Raw genomic sequence first — 14705 nt, forward strand, 5'->3', positions numbered from 1 at the left:
AACTATGGCATATTTTTAAAAGCAATATAATGTTACGTTTGCTATTCCCTTCTGGTTGTGGGTATATATAGGGCTTGTAGGTTTCCCAAGGACCCGAGGAACCCAGAACCAATGACTGAGCCGCACCTTACAATGGTTTTTTCATTGTGTACCGGGTATACAGAAATTCATTTGTTAAACTATAAAAAGTAAAACATTGATATCAAGGAAACTTATGTATTTCCGAAATAAGCAAAAGATATAGAGTGTATTCAAGTTACTCGACCTGCAGGTCTAGTAACCATTTAATGATTTTTCGAGGCCTGTGGAGGATGGCGCTCAGGACAGAAGTACCCACTTCAGAGCCCGGCCAGAGCTTCTGCTTCCCGGCCACACCAGGATGGCTGTCCCAAGCCTGCAGGACCCCATCCTGTGTACTTTGCCATGCCACTGGCTGAAGGACGGGGGCTCTCACCACAGGGTCCACTGGTGAGGTTTCCCACGTTGAATCAAATTTAGCCTCAGTCTCCACTCCTTGTGATGCCCTTCATCAATACCTTTCAGTTTCAGCTTTGCAGCCATACTGGCACCAGAACCCAAGGACTTTGGTTTCCTGGAAGCTGCTCAGTGGGTTATAGGAATGATGCCACCTGATCGCTTTCACTTTGGTTCATCTTGTGCCGGTCTAAGAATTTCACCTCTAGCGGCACAATACAAATGCCCCTGGCCGTCCCTCTTAATGAAGGCCCCAGTTCAGAAAACCAACAAAATAGAACTGGAGTCCCATTCCATTATTCCTAGCAGAAGTATTGAGGTGACCAGTCTGTTTTGAACACATTTTTTCAAAGTAAATGCTTCGGAAGGCGAGGACACTCAGTCAAGAACATCAAAGGGGCACCGAGAGGGAGGGGATGGGAAAAGAGATAGCTTGTTTTGTGGTAGAACACCAGCTTGATCCCAAGATCCAACTATGAGCTTTTTAACTGCAGCTTTAACATAGGCTACTGGAGCTGTAATTACTGGAGATGCTAGCACCAGACTTGCCCTCTAGTGGATCCTTGTTAAAGGATTAAAGGGTACTCATTCCAAATACAGGGCCTCAAAAGAGTCCTGCATTGTTATTTTTATTCACTAGCATCCTGAGTCGGGAGTGGGTAATTTGCGTGCCTGCTGCCTTCCTTGGATGTGGTAGCTATTTCTCAGGCTACCTATCCGGAATTGAATCCTGATTTCCCGATACCCCTGATCACCATGGTAGGCACAGAAAGTACCATCGAAAGTCGTTATGGCAGACACTCGAATGTATCATTGCCATCATGGGGACATGCAATTGACCTGAGGCTATCTAGAATCAACAAAGTGGCCAAGCGAGCCCAGATTTATTTTGGTCTGATAAATGCACACATCTCAGGAGGTCAGGGCTTGTCAGCATGTATTAGCTCTAGAATTACCACTGTTTTCCAAGTAACAGATTGCGTGATCAATCAAAACTGAATTAATGAGCCATTTGCAGTTTCACTGTACCAGCTGTGTGTACTTACTCATGCATGGCTTAATCTTTGAGACAAGCATATGCTACTGGCTGGGTCGGTCTGGTAGCGGCATCTGCTGGATACATTTTTGGGAGCCACATGCCCATTCCCAACTGGCCTTTGCACCCCTGGAGAGCCTACTGGGGAAGCCCACCCATCCGCAGGTGGGGGGCTTGATGCGGGGACAAATGTGGTCGTATGGACACAGGAGGGCCTGGACGTCTCCGCGGAAGGGAGATTCAGGCCGAGGTGCAGCCTAAGTGAGATGCAGAGGTGACAGTCTGGGCAGTGAGGACACACCTCAGAATGGTCTCTCTAAGTTGCTGCAGAAATGCGCTGGCAGAGAAGCTGGCATTGTAGCACACAGGGGCCTGTACCCCCAGGTGGCATCCGGGACCTAGCACCACCCAACCCCTTCCACTCTGGTCAGTCCACTGGGGGCACAGGCTGCCAAGACTACTCGGCCTTCACTCACCTGGGGGAAAGGGCATCCACAGATGACAGACCCTCGAGTCGGATGGTCCCTGGCAGAGTAGAAGTTCTTAGCTTGAAACAACAGTTGAAGATGGCCGAGCAGACCATCCCTAAACAGGCGAGCATGCCTAATCGTTTGAGGTACACAGTGCTAGCCGGGACCTACCCTGGCAGGCCGCCCTGCATGGGAATGATGGCTTCACTTCCCTGACTGCTCTTGGGGAAGGCAGGTTCGGAGGAAAGGCTCATCAGTCAGGGATGGAAGGCAGGCACCAACCGGGTCCCCCGAGGCCCTGGCGTCACCCAGCTCGGAACCACTGTACCACAAGCGGGTCCGGAGTACCCTGTCCCTAGTAATCAGGGGGAAGGCTACCCTACTTCCTTCAAATCCATGCGCACCGAGTGACAGAGAGGACCGGAGCGTGAACGCACTTGACCTTCTGGAGCCCTGGCTCTGCTCCAAGGAGCAAAGGAGCCCTCTTCAGGACTTCCGGTTAGCCCGACCTTCTGGACGCACCATTTGAAAGCCTTACGCGTGACCAGATGGCCAATGGGCTCTGTGCATCCAGATGGCCAGTATCAAAGGATGGCCATCTGATCACGCTGTGCCTTCAACAAAAAAAGGCTTCTGCTTCAGGGATTCTGTGGCCTGGGTGCCAATAGCCCCAGCTATGCTTCTGGCATACGGCTGAGAGACTGACAGACCTCCGACCCGGGTTCCACAGGCACATTAACATGCCAGTGTAGCTGGGGAGGCCTTCAGGGCCCAAAGCACCCCTGTCCCATGCCCTTGGCAGTGCGATAGGCCAGAGGACGGTGCCCAGGGAGGGAGTGCCTACACCAGGGTCCAGTGGAGCCCAGTCAGAGGCTCTGAATATGGCTGAGCAGGTGAAGCCTCCCTGGGACTGATGGACCCCCATCCCAGGCCTTGGTGGTGCAAAAGACCAGAGTATAGTGTAGTGATGTCAGTAGCGCAAAACACAATGCCACTCACCTTTGGAGTCTGCCAGCAGGGACGATGGCAAGTAGAGAGCCCCCCTCCTCCCCTGAGTGCAACCTCAAGCAGAGTACACAAACACTACTGCGCAGGGAAGCACTCTAGGGAAAAGGGAATAGGATAAATCAAGAAACGTTGCGGTCTCAAGGGGATCTTCCACACCTACGTCTGTTGAAGAGGTCAGCCTGTTTTCAGACGAGAGCCCTCGCGTGTGAACTGTACATAAAGAAAACAAGAGCACGTGTGTTGGACAGAGAAACGGGAAGGACCATTCTACCCCATACACCCTGTTAGCAGAAGAACCCACCACTCACTCGGCAACACAGTGGTATCTTCAGGGTGGTGGGACCAAGGACCTTGACCGTGACAAAGGTGAACACAAATACTTCCTTGCTGGAAGGGACCACTTGTCTTACAATCACTAATCAGGATACACAACGCTGTTCTCCTCACAGCATATCCACAATGGCCTGTAGTGACTCTGAAGCACTGCGGAATACACAGCACTGTTCTCTTCACAGTGTATTCACAATGGCATGTAGTAACTCTGAAGCACTGCGGAATACACATCACTGTTCTATTCACAGCGAGAGAACCACCCCAAGCAAATGATGAAATAGCCCACAATCCAGGCGGAAAGAACAATAAAAGGAAAAGTCTTGCGTTCGGAAGGAGCGCTCCTGTGCAGGACCCTCAAGAGGCATACCTAAATACCTGAGGGCTATGCGGTGTCGAAAATCCCAGCTCTAGTTCTGAACAGCCAAACGGATGACCTCTCAGCACTGACGTCTTCTACGCATAGCGGGTGGAAACAGCAGGGGTCCTTTCCCAACACTGCTGTCAGAAACTGGAATATGCAAGCGTTCGACCTCCAGCAGGGGGTCACCATCCGCTTTGCGCCAAACTTTGGGAATCCGGGAAGTTTGTCAAGCCCCGACCCCTGAGAGGGGAGGGGCTTTATAGCCATGTCTTGATTGGCAATGGCTGATCCGGTTTCCTGCTCGATATCCCATGGGTTTCTGGGACATGTAGTTTAATATGTGCCGCTCGCCCCCTTGTGGCACCCTGTACCCTGCAAACATTACTCTGCGCAGAGAATACAAAGGAGGGTGGAGGAGTAGATGACCCATTACCCCCGTAACCCTGTTTATGAACAGTGATCACGACAGATAGAGCCCAGGGTGGAAGTGCTAGCCCCAAGGACCGGCGGTGCTCTGAGGCCCGGTCAGAGCTCCTAGATACGAGTGCACTGAGGAGGCTGCAGGACCCCATATCAGGTGCTTGCCATGTGGAAGGCCTTAGGATGGATCCCAGGGCAGAGGTTCCCACCCCTGGGATCTGGTCAGAGCTTCTGAACCCAGCCGAGTATTAGAAGCCTCCTTGGGCCTGATGGACCCCCATTCCAGGCCCTTGGCAGTGCGACAGGCTGGAGAACAGAGTCCAGGGTGGGAGTGCCCACCCCTGAGCCCAATTGGGCATTGGCGAGGCCTCCCTGGGTCTGTGGGACCCCATCCCAGGTGCTTAGCCACACCGCAGGCCAGAGGGCAGGGCCAGGATTGGGGCTCCCTCCCTGGGGCTCAGCCGGGGGCCTCAGTCAGAACTTCTGAACTCTGCCAAGCAGAGGAAGCCTCACCATGCCTGATGGACCCTGCCCCTGCCCCTTTGCGGTGTAGTGAGCTGGATGACTGATCCTAGGAAGGGGGCTCCCACACAGGGGCTTGGCCAAGGCCTGGTCAAAGCTTCTGAACCTTGCTAAGCAGGGGAAGCCTCTCCGGGCCCAAAGGACTCCCGCCCTGGGTGCTTTGACATGCGGAGGGCCAAAGGCTGGAGCCCAGCATGGGGGTCCTACTCCAGAGTCTGCAGAGGGCCCAGTCAGAGCTTCTGAACTCAGCCAATCAGGGAGATCCTCCACTGCACCAATGGACTCCTTGTCCTGGACCCTTCACCATGTGGCAGGCTGGAGCGGGGCCAAGGATGAGGGCTTCTATCCCAGGGCCCACTGGGGGTTCATTCAGAGCTTCCGAATCTGGCCAAGCAGGGGAAGTCTCCCGGGGCCTGGACAATTGGTAATAGCACTTTTTCTACTATTCTGTGTTCCCCTAGATTTTAGACCCTAGCTTAGCCAGCACCTAGGGAAACCTAGCTAACCATTACATTTTAGAAAACTAGACACATAGGACTATTCAGGGTGGGCTGATTTGCAAGGCTGTCACCACATTTTACTACCCAGAATCCCTCTTAAACCTCAAAATTTGTGCAGGGAGCCACAAGCTTCCTTACACCTGACAGTCCCTCAAGTCTCACAATAAAAAATGGTACCTCACTTGTGTCTGTACACTGAGTGTCCCCAGCAGCAAACGGCCCAAAACGCAGCATGGACGCAGCACACTTTTCCACTCAAAACCACCCCTTTTTCCATCGGGTCGATCTCATTTCACTGTCACTCTCAATGTAATGCCAACAGCGCACCATGGAAGCTGATCATCATTACACACAAAAAAATGCCCTGCTCCCAAGTCTGAAAAATAAAACGGAAATCCCTCTGCTGTAACCAATTGAGAAATTTCCTGAACGTGCTCAGAGGATCGAACAGCTCCATCCTTGGCACACGCCCACCGCGGAGGGGGATGGAACCATTCCATCCTTGGCACAGATGAGGTTAAAGAGACAGCCAATAACGTGGAGCCACCTAATTTAGTGCACCATACATTTACACATCAATATGTTCAATTTGCAATAATGATAAAACCTGTGCACACTGTATTAATCAAAATGTTAGACGGTGATTGTTTTACCTATAGTGAAACAATATTTACACACTCCAAATATGTAATCCACGTATTTGCTTATGTTAACTCTATTCATTTTGCTGCCATTTTCCCTCTTAACTTTGGCATGAATGTGACTAGGCCTAGGCAACGTTTACTGTTTTTTAGGTCGAGGCTAGACAGCGCTGTCTATTCGAGACATTCTGTATTCGCTCTGTGGGCTTAAAAAGGCTTGCTTGCTAGTGTTTAATCATTCTTCTTTGTTCCTCCTTTTTGTGATTTGTATCTTTAAATGGAGGACCTAACTACTGTATCTTTACACTTTCATGTTTTGTAGAACTCTTTTTTCTTTCTTTCATCATCTACGTCTCATTTGCAGCCTTTATTTTTCTTGCTCTCTAATTAAAGAGTTGTTAGTGTGTTTCATAAATGTATTTGTGGAAGCAACTTTTTTTGTGTGTTCCTTTTGTGTATTTGAAAGGCATTGTGGCTTTGTTTTTCATTTTTAGGTTGATGTAGGGGGATGTTTTTGTGATGATTTTCCTAGCCAAGAGTGAGCTATTTTGTTAGTGCGAGATCGCGTTTCATGTTTGGACGCAGGTGACGTCTTTGCTGGTCATTGGGAGACTCCATGGGGTTGGGACCTTGCGCTGCGAGCTGCTGTTTGTGCACTGAGGCTGCTCGACATGCACGGTCATGTGCTTCACTGCACTGCCAGGCTCTACTTCACTTACACCTCGATCTGTACTCTGAGCTGCGCGGTGTGCCGGAAAGGCCCACAGAGTGACAGCTCCTGGGTAATCACATGCAGCAGACACAATATTCTGACAAGCCTTTCTGTGAAAATGCGTTATTTCTTTATCTCATCAGGTTAGTAAAAAAAGGCTGCACTTTTTCCCTGCGGCACTGTTCTAAACTAAGCCATGCACTCTCTTATCAGGTATTCCTTTGAGGTTAGAGGAGGTATTTGCAATAACAATCTCAACCTTTGTTTTCTTTAATAAACACAGCTCCGCGAGAATGGTGACCCCTTGTAGGAAAATGACTCTATATACTATACCAAAAAAAGGTATAGTGTGCAGAGAGTATTGTGGATACCCAGAGGCTTTACAGAGGCTAAAGTAGATAATAATAATGGTCTCGTTTGTGGTAGTGTGGGTGAGCAATTAGGCTTATCAGAGGATTGTGTTAAGCATTTGTTGAACACACAGTGGCAAAACATGAGACAACCGATCAATGAATAAATATGAGACCAATTTATAAAAATAATACCTAGTTATATTTATTTTGTAGAACCCCAGAATTTTGTGTCAGGTAAATATGTTTTGCAGTAGAAATACTTTTCAATATAAAAAGTAGGCACAGTGCAATTTTCAGTCTTTGCAATGTTGGAGGAAGGAAAGATTCAACATACGTATAAGCGGTATCAACTTACAAGACCAGTCTTCAGGAGTTAAGGTCAGTATTGGGTAAGGTTTAGTACAGCACCAACAGTACACCACCAGTGAAACAGGGGCGACCGGGCAAGATTGCAAGTTTGAGGTCAGGTGCCCAATACAAATCAATGGGAACTGGGAAAATCGGAGAGAGGCTGCTTACAAATAAGTAGCAGCCACTTGGGGGACTTGTCTCTGGGGTTGAACCAGGCACTGGACAGGGCCCCAAGCAGCAACACTACACCACCAGCGGCACAGGGGTGGCCGGGTGCAGGGTGCTAGCACAGCGCCGGGTGCCAAAAGAATAGCCATGGAGGCAGATTAAATCAGAAAAGGGCTGCAAGCTCAGATCAGGAGGCTGTTGGAAGGTAACCATCAGCTGTAGGGGTAAGTTGCAATTATCAGGGAGGCAGGCAGTCCTCCCAAGGTTCTGGAGGTCACTCGGCTGCAGGGCAAGTTGTCTTTTGGTGCAGGATTGTCGAGAACTGCATACAGGCCAGTAGGGTGGGGACAAGCCAGTCGTTTTCTGCTGGTGCGACTCTGTGGTGTACAGCTCTTCTTAGGTTGTCATGAACTGATGTTCAGGGTCTCCGGATACCACCTAAATGCTAGATTTAGGGGCATTACAAGAGAGAGACAGGTAGAGGCCAATAGGCCCCTCACCTGGGCTGTCTACACTTTCTATTATGCCCACCTCCTGGGGGAGGAGGACATAGTCTTAGCCCTGATTGGATAAGTCCCACCAGCTTCAAGTTTGTGGGCACTAACAAATGTACTTCACCTTGCCACCAGCACCTGAGGGGAGGAATTAGTAGAGGGTGGCACACCTCCTATTCTTTTTATGTTTTCCAGCCTGTCCTCCTGCCAAAAAGGGGGTGAGGAAAGGAAGTGGGCCTGCTTCCTCTAACATGAGAGGCTGGGTTGAAATTACAAGGATGCCTTTAAAGCTCCCAACCATGGATGGCTCTTCCTGGCCATGGGGAGATGTGAACACCTTCACTCAGGAAAGGCCTTGTTCTCGACCTCAGAGTGTGAAGACACTCTCCCATGAGGTCATAACACAGTCTTATGGTGGCAAGCTGGCTCAGGTCAGTCGTTGATCACACTAAGGATTGGTAGGTTTCAGGGGGCCCCACTAAGGGGCCCTCTGCGTGCAATTTTTGATAAATCTGACACCAAATTCAGTGCGGGTTTATTATGCTGAGGTATTTAGTACCAAACATTTGATATTTCAGTGAACCCATCACGGAGCTGGGAAAATCGTAATGACGACTGTCCAGACCATGTACTTGCTATGGCTTCCACGGTCGATCTCAATATCCAGGATTAGAAAAGGATATTGCAGGGGCATATCTGCTCATGCAAATATGCCTACACAGGCAATATAGTACACCCTGCCTTGGTGCTAAGTCCTGCTGGAGGGGTGTCTTACCTATATCTCATGGATATTTGCCATGTCAGCTCTTCAGTTTTGTCTGTAGAAAAGCAGACAGGTTGCAATGGCACTGGCATGTGCCTGGTGAGGGGTTCCTTAGGGTAGCATAATTCATACTGCAGCCCTTAGGGAACCTCTTTAACAATAAGCTATCTTTTACTAGGGGTTTTACTAGGGGTTTGCATGTGAGGCTAAAGTACAGTTTAGAGAAGGGGTTCTGGCACAGTAACCTGGTTGGCAGGTACCCTGTACACTTCCAATCTAAAATCATTTTCCAGGCAAAATTGGAGGCTAAAAATGTCCAAAAGAGGCCCTTTCCTACACACCTCCTCTCTGATCTCGCTCTTGATGGCTATCTTGTCCTGCTGGTAGGGGGGCAGTGTAAAGATGGCACTGTTTTTAATTGATTTGTCGTTCTATCTCTTTTTTTTAATATTGGTGTTGCAGTGGAAATCTTCTGCAAATGTGAAAGCAAATTTAATTTCTGAACAATTGATGCTTTCATTGTGTGTCTAGGCTCTTTGGCAGTGTAAAGTGACCTAGCCTAAGATGATACCTCAGCTGCAGTGGTACTGGGGTCTAACTGTCTGTGTGGCCCAATGAACCCAGAATATAAACCTCATCGCTCAGCACTTCACCTTTTTTAAAAAGTGACTGCAAAAATGTATTTTTAAATAATTATTGCACTCTTACCTATGCTCACAGATTAGATGCCTTTTAGAAGGCCTGTGTCAATCATTCCACTATGTAAGGTTATATTCAATTGTCTCAGAATAAAAACAAGACAGGCCCTGAATATAGAGAGATTTAGAAATAAATTATGGCGATATTAGTAATGTTTTACAGTATGTACATCTAGGCATTATCTGAGGGAAGGGCCTTTAAGCTTGAGTTTAGAATACATGTAGAATAGCTCATTTGTTTGGGTTTCTTTAGTAAAACATGTGCAGTGTTAAGGGATTTTCCTGCTGTTGCTCGTCTAATATATATACAGTTGTGCTGACCTCTCACTAACTCAGTGTACAATTACTAAGCAGGCCCCACTCTCTAATGCCATGCTTGCTTTAATCAAAGCAGGGAGGAGACATTTTGCTTATTGTACACCATTTGACCCATTCGTTTCAAATACTTTCAATAACACACTTCTTTGGTTGGTACTGACAGCACTTACATTTAAAAAAAATAAAAATTATTAGATTTTAAATAACCTGAGAACTGAGTGAGTCTATTTTATGCTGGAGCTGCAACAGCAGGTAAATGCAGAAATGTTCAAGTTTAAAATAAATGCTGCAAAAAGAATAATGACTCATTTATAATACGTAAACTCCACTAATCATGGACCTCTGCCTGTAATAGCAAATGTTACTGATGCCTCTGGCATGCCATATGCACCTCAGACAGTGTGAGTTTTCAGTTTTAGTGGAATTGAACCTTGCCCTGCCAGATTCACTCAGACCCTTTGTTCTACCATTTCTTAGCTGTAATTGCTTATCCAGTCCATGGTCCAAGAATTAGCAGGAGGAGATCCCCTCCTCCAGGTCAGCCCTGTCAGTAGCCCTCCCGATCAATCGCAATCAAAGGCTCAGGCCCTCCATCTCTATTTATCTTCCGGAAGGGGTGACCAGCCCTAGGGAATTTAAGGGGGGAGACACATCTCACTGACAATTTGACTTTGATAAAGTCTCAAACATGTGAGTCACCATTTGTCTAGTTTTGCAATTTTATTTAAGAGCTTCATAAAGCACTTCTAGACCACAAGAATGTGAGAAAAAACTTAACAACAAAGGGTAATATGGTAAGAACTTGCAGGACATCTGTAAGTGGAAGAGAAATCATAACAAATACATTAATTACGCCCATGAGAGATACACATTTGTGGTAGTCATCGATGTAACACTAGGGTATTTAACCCCTTAACTGTTGGGGCTTCCCCCCACACAGTGCTGAGCCCTTTTTTGTGATTCGGGACATCTCAAGCTTAGTGCTTGATAACTTTTTTACACATAAGGTATCGATCCAAAATTTCCATCTTTTTTTCCCAGCATACTGAGGATTCCAGAAGTTCCCAGGGTTTGCAGATTCCTCTGAAGGGTACTGAGAAGAAAGGCAAAATGCAGTAATATTTAGATTTTTTTCTGAAGAATAGGATACAAACTGCACCAGATAACGTCTGTTTTTTTCATAAAAATTGCATCAATTAACTGTTTGCTGTACTCATGTCACCATCTTCCCACCTATTAGTAACATGCAGAACTGAATCCTAATCCTAATTTTGTTTCACAGTTTTGGCGTTTGTGAAAGAAGTAGCCAATTTTTCCTATTTGTGTGCTTTTAACCTACTCCCAGTTTGTGTTGGAAACCAGTGTGAAACCCATAAGTGATCCAGGAAAGCTATATATTTCTGAAAAGTAGACAACATTCCAAATTCACCAATGGCTTACATGTGCAGATCCCTCAAGGTTTTGCCAAAGAAAATAACTGTTGAAATTAAGAAATATTGAACATGAACGCTATGTCACCTTAGACCATTGAGCTGTACGTCAGAACACTTTACCCCACTCTAATCTGCACCACCTTACTGTTTTATGTATAAGGAAGGTAATATATGTAAATGTAAGTTGTATTTAATAAACTCAGACTTTCAAGTGTTGCCGTTGGTTAAATTAGTTTATTTGTTTTATTTTAATTTGTTTTGTAATTTTATAGTGAAGCAAATGCAGATAGTTATGAGAAAGATTTACTTATTTATTCAGTCGCCTATATACATGTTAAACATAGAATAATATAACTATGAGTAATATGTGCATTTGTTAAGCAGAACTGACAAATATCTATGGGGCGGATTCACAGAACTAATCTGAGATAAAGTCCTAAACTTACTACTTTGGGTATTCACAGAAGGCATTTAGTAGTAGTAAAGTTAAGACTCCTGCCTTTTGTGAATACCAAAAGTCGTAAATGTAGGATTTTGCCTCAGTTTAGTAGTAGTAAAGTTAGGAGTTCTAACTTTACTACTAAATGCCGTCTGTGAATACCAAAAGTAGTTAGTTTAGGATTTTTTCTCAGATTAGTTCTGTGAATCGGCCCCTATATATTTATAAACATAATTATTATACACATTTATACAAAGCAATACACTTATGTAGGTACAAATATTTGATCCAAATAAATGCTTATATACACAGGGCTGTGGTGTATATTTATGTTTGAATACGATGGTGATGTGGGGAAGAGCCAACTCTTGAGTAGTCTTCTGAAGATAAAGTTAACTGTGGATCGTATGTTTGGGAGTAAAGAGTTCCATCGTTTGGCTGTTTCTTTCTTGTATGGTGGTATTTTGAGGCGAGGTGCCAATCTAGAGTGGAGGTTCCTTTGTTGAATGTGTTTGTTGATTTTATTCCTGATGAAGAGCAGTCCTGTTCCATGTATCGCTCAGTGGGTGATGCAAAGCAGTTTGAATGTGGATATTCTGGCAACCGGTAACCAATATAGGGCCTCGAAGGCAGAGGAGATGTAGGCTTGTGGCTTTATATGTAAGTGTAGTCTTGCTGCAGAGTTCTGAATCCATTGTAGCCTTTTCAGAGTTGTTAAAGATGAACTGTTATAGAGGCTATTGGCATATTCGAGTTTCGCTAGAACAAGAGAGATAGTAGCTTGGACCTCGTGTGAAAATCCTAGGTTAGCGAAGATGCATTTCAGAGTTTTTAAAGAAACGAAGATTGATGTTGCTAGTTTGTCCATTTGGGCATTCATTGAAGGCTTAGAGTCCATGGTTAGTCCGAGGTTTCTTACTGCCTTTGATACTTTAGGCGGAGTTCCCAGATCACCAGGTCAGGCAGTCAGTTTGTCATCGTTTTTTCAATCGCCACTGGAAGCATTCAATTTGAGATTGCTCCATGTCATCCACTTATCAACAGCAACTGCAAATTTGTGAGTTTCCCATGTCTTTGGGGCTTTCCAGTTTAAGGAATATTTGTGTGTTATCTTCATAGTTATAGCATGTGAGGTGACATTGATTGATCAGTGCCGGTAATGACTTCAAGCATGGGTGAGATGATAGACCCTTGAGGAAACCCTGCTTGTGTGAAGTACGATTTGGATGAGAAAGGGGGGATATAGATGATAAAAGCTCTGTTTTGAAGGTAGGATGTGATCCAGTCGAGAGCATCTCCTCTATTCCCGGTTTGTATTAGAGAGTCATGGTCCAGCCTGTCAAAGGCAGCTGAGAGGTCCAAGAGAAGTAGTGCAGCATCCCCATTCCAGTCAACTGTGTTCTTAAGGTCATCCCAGATGGCAATGAGGGCAGTTTTGGAGCCTCTTCCTGGACAGAATCCTGTTTGGCAGTCTGAAAGTATAGAATTGTCTTCAGTGAATTGTGGCATCTGGGCGAATTTGTCTCTTTCTATCAGTTTGCCCAGGAAAGGTTTATTTGTAATCGGTCTGTAGCTGTGAGGATTAAGCGGGTCCAGGTTTGTTTTCTTTAGTAATGGGCGTATGTATGACTTTTTTAGATCTTTTGGAAATATTCCTATAGTTAAGGAATCGTTGGTGTGGTAGCAGAGGTAGTTAGAAGAAATGTCTTGAAGGTTTGTGGTGGACACGGGTCAGAAGGGCTGCAGTCAGGCCTTTTTGCTTTGACCAGGTCCATACATTTATTGTGTGATATTTGCTGGAAGGAATGCAGAGGCTGCATTAGCCTACTCTTGGAAGTTTTTTTCAAAAAGTGTTAGCGCTGGTGGTTCTTCTTTGTTTTAAATAGGAGTCCAACATGACTGCTTTGGTTGTATAATGATTTTCCAGTTTGTCTGTAAATTCTAGGGTAATGGGATAAGGTCCTTTAGGCAATTTGGTTTACGAAATTCTGTGAGATTTTTATATAAATCTTTAATTGCACATTTAGCATTTTGAAATATGTTTGAATAGTATTGTCTCTTAGCTTTTTTGATTGCTGACTTGCATAATCTGTCAAATTTGTGTAGGTGAAGTTTGTCTTGATTGGTGTTTGTTTTGAGCCAGCTACAATGCAGCTTTCTTATGTGATGTTTTATCTCGTTTAACTCTGTATTTCCAAGGGTCATGTTTTCTTTTGTTATGTTCTGCTGTTCTTAGTGGTATTAGGATATCAAAATCTTCCTGACGCCACTGGTATCGTTTGTGAACAGAATTTACTAGGTCTATATCTGTACTGGATTGTAGCTGTAATTCAAGTATTAAAAATTGAGTGTTTTCCAAGGTTGATTGGTGGATGCATGTAAGCAGGTTTTAGGTGTGCTGTTTTGTGTTGTTTTATGGTTTGAAAGCAAGCAAATGATTGAGTGACTATGTGACTGGAATCATTGTTTGAAAGGTAACTAGTTCTGTATTTGCAAAAATAGGTTGTGTTCAGTGATGTGTGTGGGTTTGTGGAATAGCTGATGTAGGTTCAGTGCATCTAGGCCAGTGATGATTGTTTTGGGATGGGGCATATTGGGGTTGTCACTCCAAATGCTTAGTTTACCAATAATGCATAGGTTAGAGTGCAGTGGTATAAGGTTTGAAACTATGTCTAGAAGTGTGTCTGGGAATGTTTCATGGCTAGGTGGAACTCTGTAAAGGTGCAGGAAGTTACAGGAGGAAGATGGTGTAGGGTTGCATCTGATTAAGAACACCACACAACCTTGAATGGAGACGTTGTCAGATTTAGTGCTATTTAATGTTTGCCTGAATAAAACAGTTAGGCCACCTCCTCTTTTGCCTATACGATTTTGTATGATTGTTTGATAGAGAAATGGCTATATGCAGCAGTGGAGCCGAATCATCTCCCAACCATGATTCACTTATGAAAAGTAAGTCAGGTTTCGTTTCAATAATAAGGCCATAGATGGCATGCTTGTTTTTTAGAGTGATGACGCATTTATTATTAGGCAGTTTTGAGAATGTGCTTTGGTGATGTTGTGACGTTATTTTGTACAAGAGTGAGCAGTGTTTTGTGGGCTTGTAACAGGCGTGTCCTTAGAGCTCGTATTAGCTATGTGAGGATAGCAATAGTGTAGCTGTTCTGTATCATGTATTTCTGCCACCTGGAGCAAATAGGAGAATTGGGTA

The 14705-nt window shown here is 45.3% G+C and overlaps 1 pseudogene; it reads right to left on the minus strand.

Moving 5' to 3' along the window:
- Positions 1 to 569: 569 nt before the first annotated feature.
- Positions 570 to 1574, minus strand: LOC146829324 (18S ribosomal RNA; annotated as a pseudogene).
- Positions 1575 to 14705: the final 13131 nt, after the last annotated feature.

The sequence above is a fragment of the Triturus cristatus genome, chromosome 5_2 (genome assembly GCF_964204655.1).
Source record: "Triturus cristatus chromosome 5_2, aTriCri1.1, whole genome shotgun sequence".
NCBI lineage: Eukaryota > Metazoa > Chordata > Amphibia > Caudata > Salamandridae > Triturus > Triturus cristatus.